We start from the raw sequence: 9,219 nt of genomic DNA, 5'->3' as shown, positions 1-9,219 counted from the left end.
CAGAACTACTCTCCCTCAGGGCTAGAAAGCTGGGAAGTTGGACAAGGGCTGCTGATGGGGGGGGGTGGCGGTGGAGAGGGCCGGTGTCTGCCTCGGGTGGTGTTAAGTTTCTGGTACTTTTGAACTACAGTCATGGGTAGGCTCTGGCTCCTGAAGAAATCTCTCATGCAATTGTCAGTTCTCAGGCTGCACTGTGCTATTAAAGCTGTAGTAGATATAAGAAGAGCATAACTATGCTTTATTTAACATTTCTTTTCTGCCAGGCATTTAGATTGTTTCCAATTTTTTCACCATTATAGACTGTCACAATATCCTCATACATAATTATATGTATGGCTGTGTGACTTTTTCCATTACATAATTCCTATAAGTGAAATTAATGAGTTATTCAAAAAGTTCAAGGTTGTAATCTTTGGGTGTGTTTTAGGATGAAGAGAGATAACTTTCTTTTGCTTATGTAAGTGAGTTTACGGAATAGTCAGGTAATATATAATTAAATTTAAATGTAACATTCTACATTTACATTTAATATTTAAAATATCTAAATTGTTAGCCACATTTATTTATAATTTCATATATTCCATCATCGCTATGAAAAATGGCAGTATTTTGAACTAAAATAAATATACCTAACATTATAGCAGGACTAAAAATGTGTTCAATTTTCCATCTTAGTATAAGGGTAACACTGATTTTAAAATAACAACAGGGGAAAAATCTTTAGTATCTAATCCTAGACAAAGCATCTTTAGAATTTACACCAAAAGCACAATCCATAAAAGAAAAAATAATAAATTGGACCTCATCAAAATGAAAAACTTTGTATCTGCAAAATACCATGTGAAGAGGATGACAGGACAAGGTGCAGACTGGGAGAGAATATTTGAAAGCCACATATCCAGCAAATGACTTGAATATAGAATACAGAATACAGAAAAAAAAATCTCAAAACAGCAGTTTAAAAACACTGCAATTAGGAAACAGGCAAAGGACATGGCTAGACATTTCCCAGAAGAGGATATTCAGATCAGATGGCAAATGAAAAGATGTTCAACTTTACTGGCCTTTAGGAAAATGCAAATTAAAAGTGCTGAGAAATTACTATACACCTATCAGCATAATTAAAATGAAAAAAAGTAATGACAACATAGGTTGGTGAGAACATACAGAAATTGGATTACTCATAGATTGCTGGTAGGAATGTAAAATGGTATATGTAGTCTGGAAAGCAATTTGGCAGTTTCTTATAAAACTAAACATGCAACTACCATGTTGTGCACTATTACGCTACTGGACATTTATCTCGGGGAAATGGAAGCCTACATTTACACACAAATCTGTACATGAATTTGTAATAGCCTTACACTGGAAACAACCCAGATGTCCTTCAATGGGTGAATGGTTACACAAACTATAGTACATGCATACTACACAATATTACTCATCAATAAAAATGCATGCTCTATTGATATATACCACAACTTGGATAAATCTCCAGGGAAATAGGCTGACTGAAAAAAGCAACTGCCCCAATTTTATGTAGTGTCTGATACAATTTATGTAACATTAATGAATTGAAAAAATTGTAGAAGTGGAGGAGAGATTAGTTGTTGCCAAGAGTATAGGATGGGTCAAGGGAAGGGAGATGGTATTATAAAACGGTAACCATAAAGGGATCCTTGTGGTGACTGAACTGCTGTTATCTTGACTGTGGTGGTATGAACCTACAGGTGTGATAAAAATACACAGAATTAAACACACACATATACATAAACAAGCACAAATAAAACTATGGAACAAGATGAGTGCATTGTATCAATGTCAATGTGGTTGTGATATTGTACTGCAGTTTTGCAAATTATCATTGGGAGAAAGTGGGTAGAGTGTAAATGAAATCTCTGTATTATTTCTTAAAACTGTATGTGAATCTAACCATATCAAAATAAACTGTTAACTTAAAAGATTAGCAACAATATGTATCTAGAATATATACACATATATAAATATTAATGGTTAACTTTTGAAGAATGGCAAACTCATGCTTATTCACTAATAATTGTCTAATTTTTCTAAATTTGTATATTCTAAAATAAGCATGATTATTCAAAAATCATTTAATTTTAAAGTAATGCCAGGGAACTTACTTTATTTGGGAGCTAATGTAATTTATATCAGGTAAATAAGAACATTAAAATATTTGAACCATTAAAATATTGTGGAAAATTCTTCCTTGTCTATCTTCAAGATAAAACAAGGAAAAGGAAATAAGAATTATTCATGGAAAGAATTTTTGAAGAACTTATTTAAGAAGATATGGTACTTTATTAAGCTAATATTTTAGGGAAAAACCTCTCTTTGCTAAATACTTGATATGCCTTACCTCATTTAATCATCATGGCATTTTGAGGTGGTTACCGCCCATTTTTACAGGTAAGCAAACACATAGTACTCTAAGTGTTTTACATATATTAGCTCATTAATTAGGAAATACACTATCCCCTTTTACAGATAAGGGAACTGAGGGAGATTATGTAAGGAAGAACCCAGGTGGTCAGGTTCCAGCTCTATGGTGTGTCCAGGAGACACTAAGGGACAGAGTTTTTAAACCACCTACTTAAGTTCACACAGGTAAAATGAGGATTTGAACTTACGTTCTTTCCACTGCACTACACCAGTGTTTATCAAATGGTATTTTTTAAATCATATATATCTGAATAATTTAGGCAGCTTGTTTAAAACCTGGCCATTGCCCTTCCCCCACCTCTGTTGAGTCTAGACCGCTGGTGCCAAGACCCTGGAATCTGAATTATCAACAACCATCTCAGGAGACTTTGATTAACATTAAAGTCCGAGTCTGGCTGCATTCTAATACCTAAAGCAGGTTTCCTGTGAGGTTCAGATGAAACATCTGGTATAATTATAAATGATGCCACATTTCACTAATCTTAATGTTCAATTTTGTTTGACAATTTAACATCTCTGTAATAGAACTGTCTGTTATAACTGGTGGTGTCTTGCAAACACAGTAAAATCGCAATGCTTTTTTGTTGCTTTACATTTGTTAAAGTACGGAGGTTCACTAGGTAATAAAATACAAAAGATAGTGCTTATTAAGCACTGGTCTTTTTACTCTTGGGTCACATGTGAAAGTGCCCCGCTATATTCTGTGAGAGACAGGGTGCTGGAAAGATGATCGAAAGTCATCCACTTTAAACTAGAGTCACATACACCATGGGTAAGTCACTAACCATTAGGGGGTAGAGCAGATAAAATGATGCGTTTGAGAACACTTTGAAAATGCTAAATGGTTATGTAAATGGTGTGTGTGTATGAATTTGTGTAAGCATGGGCTTGAAGTAAGATTATTAGAGAAAATGGAAATAAAATACGCATTTCCAAACTTGGCACATGTGCAATGTAGTAGACATTATGATTTTCAATGTTCTTCTTTCTCTAAGAATAGAAGGCATATCAATAGAGCTAGTTCCCATTAATGCTTGGTATGCTCTAAGAAATTGAGTGTTATACACAGATTATCTCTTTTAAGCCTCCCACCAATCCTATGAAATACCATATTGTCTTTTTTCTTTTCTTCTTTCTTTCTGGTGCTAACAATTAAAGCTGCAATATTATCATTGTTGTTATTTATTCCTGTTTTACAGGAGAGAAAACTGAGTTGTAGGGACGTTAAATATGTTGATTAAAATTACATAATGAGAAAGTGGTGGAGTAAGAGGGTGAACAGAGGCAGTTTGAGACAAGGACTTACTGAAATATATCTTAAAGTCAAATTTTCTTTAGACTAACCTACATTCTGTGAATTTTCATAACAAAGAAAGGAGAAAGTGTACAGAGAAGCCACTCAGGAAAGAAAGCAAGAGGAGCATGTGGTAAAATATTTGTAAATATGTTTATTGCCATTCCTTTTTAAGCTTACTTGATTTAAATAAATACTTTATTTTCATTTTCTAGATTATGTCTCTACCAAATGCATTTCATTATGAAATTTTCCTCTTCCCTCTCTTCTACTGATGCGAACACTCCAGTTTGATTAATTTCATTTTAAAATGCATTATCCATATCTATCCATATTGTCCCCCCTCTCCATGACATCATTGTCTGTTTCTGTTCTGTAAATTCTACCACTGTGTTCTTTGAGCCTTTCCATGTATCTGACAGCTAGACATTCCTCTCATTCTACTTACATTTTCTACATTGGGTATGTAGGAAAACTGTAAAATGAATGTAGTCTTTGAAGTTCCATACCTCTCCTTTTTGCATGCTTTTCCTTCTTGTTCCTTAGCTCCTTTAGTAGGTCCAGTGTTTTCTCAGCCTTGTTTCTAGTCATTAGAAGACTGTGAGCTGACAAAATGCACCCCACAATACTAGAAACTAATATTCTTCCCATTATGGGAGTATCTGTAGTTTGAAAGAAGACTAATGAAGAAAGTGATGGTGAGGATGAAGGAATTGCCGACCCCAGTGGCAAAAGTGATTCAGAATGGGTACCCTTCCAGAAACCTCTGATACCATTGCATTGGAAAGGCCTTTTGGATACACACAAAATTCCAATCTTGTACATGATATTGTCAAAATCTAAATCAATATAAAAGTAAATATGTATATTTCATTAAAAAGTTGTAACACTATATTATTTTTTAATTTACTTAACAATTAATTATTGTATGGCTGCCACATTTTAGCACTGTACCATCCTTTTATTTTGCGCTCATTGGCCTATTGAATTGTGTTAATTTTGGATATTAAAACATATAATTCAAAACAGAAATTAAAATAAAACTAGTCCTCCATTTAGTACTGTTTCCAATTTTGAAAATTAAATTTTCTCATTATTTTTGCTCTATTTGTAAGAATCTAGTTTTAGCTATATAAAATATTACCCAGAACTAAATACCTTATTTTTATAATTTTGTTTTACAGTTCCAATTATCATACAACTCTTACAAGTATTTGCATGTCTAAGTATACCTACATTTCCAGTTTAGTGGATGATTAGATCCCAAGAAATATATACTGCCACAAACTCTAGAAAGGAGCAAAGATTTTGAATTTAGCTAGAGCTCACATGATCTCATTTTATGTAAAATTAAGCATAATATTCTATAATTAACACATTTTACTTGAAAGAAGAGATTCTATAAAGTAGTATTCCCATGTATAATGCTGGCATCTAAAACAAAACATACAGAATTAGTCTAATTTTCTTTAGTTTAACCATATAATGATTTGTCTTGCAAAAACATTAACAACATTTGCCCTTTTGTTAAGAAATATAATATTTCTGTTAAACCAAGAAGTGCCAGAAAATTGTGTTGCAAATGTTTACACTGTTGCATCAGTTGGGTTGGCTTCTCATTTCTCTCAGTACACAGGAGGTATCTTCAGTCCATAAAATTTCATCAATTTTATAAGTAAAAGATGAAATTGCTGCTTATTTTCTAGGGTCATTGAGTAAGTTCTATTCTAAACATAGCTCTAAAATAATGAATTAATTCAATAATCATTAAATCTATAGTCTCCATAGAACCTAGATTTAAATAACTTACCTAGATTCTGCTGAGACTGTTGAAGATGCAAAAGACACATTCTCGCCATGGAGGAGGTTATAATTTCATTTGGAAGCAAATACGCAGACAACTAAAGAATACTTTAAAGGAATGTAAGCACTACAGAAAATAACGATAGGGGTAAGGTCCTTAATTCAACTATTAATTAAAATGGCTTATGAAGAACAAATAGTAATTAATACATTGTTAGGGAGCTGTTGGAGGGCTACCTTTCAAACATGGTTAATGGATCTGTTAGTGTTAACTGTATCTGTCTTTCCAAAATTTTATGGATTTATTTAAAGATATAATATCAAAGATAAAGAGAAAATTATGCTAAATCAACAGTAGGTAAACAATGATGAACAAGTTAATTTATAGGATTTGTTTTATACTTTGGTTCACTCAAATCATTGTCAAACAGTATTGTTTCCCCCAGAAGACTCACAGTTAGCCTACACATATCCCCATGAAATATATGATTAAAAGTATCTTCCTGGATAACATTATCATCATCAAACTGCAATTATTTCACACATCACACAGAAGCCCAGAGTTACTAAATTGAGTCATGATTCTTAAATCACATTCATTCAGGAAGATTTTAGTGCCTACTTGTTTAACACAATCTTCTAAACAATCCCTCACAAAGGATGTAAAAATCAACACAAATCTTAATGGGCTAATTGTGCTCACTGCAGTGTTGAGTCTATAAAAGCTTTTCAATAGTGAGAGAAATGATGGCATTTTCATCTTAAATTGCAAACATAATTGCTGTTCTAAATATCTTTTTGTCTCTAACTTAAGTGCTTATTGACAGCAGAAATTTCCCCAAAACACTAATAGAGTATTTAACATAATTTCATTTATTGAAAAAAAAAAAATCCAAGAGAAAATAACATACAGCTATCTGAAACTATTTAGCAGAAGAGAAATATCAAAAGGAAAATTTAGTTAAATCTAAACTTTAAGATCTCAAATGTAACTAATATTCAATATAAATTTAATACAATGTTTATTTAATTAAACTTATACATTTAAATATACTGAGGAGACTCAAGAAATAAAAATAAAATCCTGGAAATCCAGGACATCAATTAAGAGCCATACAAAAACAAACTGAAACTAACAAGCTATCCCCTATTTTAAAGAATTTCCCATTGTTTTATTGAAAAATAAGAATACATTTCAGCTCAACCCATGGAAAATTAGTACAGTTGAGATTAAATTCAATCAGTTGTAAATATTCCCTTGAGAAATCTGTTTCAGTCTCTACTCAAAGTTTAACCTCTGCCCTACTCAAAATTTTGAATTCCAATTCCTTAATTTCATTATATTCAATGTAGGCTCAGGGTAGTGAAATCGCCACTCATAATTTACTAAGCTTTAAATTAATGCATGTTAATAAAGGAATCCATATACAAATACATGGACTGTTTCTCTCTAGCTGTCCCTTCTGTTTCTAAGCAGACATGAACATATGATGGATTGATTCTGAATTGACATATTTCACATTAAGATTTTAAGTCTTTAAGTTTTTTTCCTTTCTAATAACATACATATTTACTTATAAATATGGATATTTAACAAAGAACTTTTTATATTAGATTTGAAAAAAAAAGTTCTGATCGTTCTGTGGTAGCTTTTCTCCTAAATAGAAGTAGAAAATGCCAGACATTGTTTTTTAAAAATAAGCACTAAGAAAACTAATTAAACTGGCTAGTCACAAGGGAACATTGTAGGAAAGGAAACAGCTTGGGATTGAACCCTATAATTTTATTGTTTTCACAGAAAATGCAATAACTCCTCATTGACATCAACTACCCAGTTGCAAGAAGAGTATACCTTCTGCTTTGGTGAGACACAGATGAAGCAATTATAAGTAGTCACCAACCAAGAAGCAAATGATTTGGGGGTAAAATTTTTCCAGTTTAAATGTCTGTTGAGTGGTCCTGATCTTTAAAAGGCACGTTAAAAAAAAAAAAAAAAAAGGTTTGTGGTAAAGAACATGCATTCCAAAGAATACTTTGAAATCAGTCTGTTAAAATCAGCTTAGTTTGTCACCATCTTTCAAATCATTAATTGAAACAAAAATAGATCATGAAAAATACCACAGCCAGTTTCATACAGTCTTAAGTACATAACTAAATGAATTAATTGTTCTTCAAATTATACATTTTATTGACATATAAGTTTATTATAAAGTCTTTAAAATAAAAATGCATGTTTGGTGAAAAGTTAGTACAGTTGTAATTTGTATTTCATCATATTTTAAAATATAAAAGTAAAGAATGGGATTATTTTTACTATTTATTACATGATATAACTGACTAGCTGGGTTCTAATTCTGACTATTATAATTATCACAATTCATTGCCATGCCAAAGTCAATTCTGTGATATATGTGAAATGAAATACCATTAGTTTAGCCTATTGTATGACACTGTGGTATGTTGTGTACCATGCACCTTTCAAGTCTCTTTAAAGAAAATGTAATGGCAGTCCAGACTTCTGACCTATTAAGTACTGTGGCTCACATGGAACCAGGAAGCATTTTAAACCAGGGATACATAGCATATTGTAATTAGTGATGGAACAAAAAATTGGTAGCAGGAAAAAAGAAAAAAAAAAAGCAAGGCTAGATATGTATATAATGTACAAAGAAAATGACTCAGACTTTTAAAAGGGACAAAATAAAAGTCATGTCATTTTTAAATACTGCACAGTCAATGAACATTTAATATAAATCCTACATATATGATTGGGTTTCTTTTTCTCACTTCTGTGTTTGTTGAAAAGTAGTAATATTAGGCATTATTTGTCACTTCTGGTAACTTCAGTGATTTTCGTAAATTTCATCATATCTGATGCCATCAGTTCTAAGATGCATTTTAAATATCACTACACAGAAATGCTGCCAATTGTAATTAAAGGCCCAATTGCAGAGATGTTAAAATGTAGAGAAACAAGCATCTTTGAACTAATGAAATAAAGTAATGCCCCTAATTAATTGCGATCCGTTACTGGCAGTAGGAGATTTCTGGGAGAAGGAATATACCATGTAAATTAAAAGCTCCCTTGCCTGATGCCTTCCTGTAAAAGAATAAAAAATATTGGCATCAATTACATTTTGGATGTGTTATCAAAATGGAAAAGGAGAAATATGTTGGTTAGTCTAACTCATAATAAATACAAAAAAATTAAGGAGAGGAAGGCAATTGCTAAATGGATAAATATTTTAAAGTCATTATTATTATTATTAAAGAATAGGCTACTTAATAAAATTTAAATTTCATTTATCTCAATCTTTTAAATTTTTCTCATTTTTATCCATTTACTTTCAATTAAAGAAACTGAACATTTGATCTGAAGTTAAAAAACATGGATTCTAATTCAGTTTGTTGGTTTACATAAATGATCCAGAACCCATTTGAGATACACATTTTATTATCATCTCAGTAAGTCTGATTGCTTTGCATTTCTGATTGCCCCTTTGTTCTTCACATTCATCTGCAATTTCTCAAAAATTTAATTAAAATTAATTTTTGAAGGACCAGCCAGTTCTCATCAACTTCTGAAGCATTGTGTATTCTTACTGTATGAGAGGTTGGGAAAGATTTTAGTATTTTATGAATGCTTAGTAGTAGGATTG

The sequence above is a fragment of the Lemur catta genome, chromosome 1, assembly GCF_020740605.2.
Source record: "Lemur catta isolate mLemCat1 chromosome 1, mLemCat1.pri, whole genome shotgun sequence".
NCBI lineage: Eukaryota > Metazoa > Chordata > Mammalia > Primates > Lemuridae > Lemur > Lemur catta.
Note: the sequence above shows the minus strand (reverse complement) of the source record.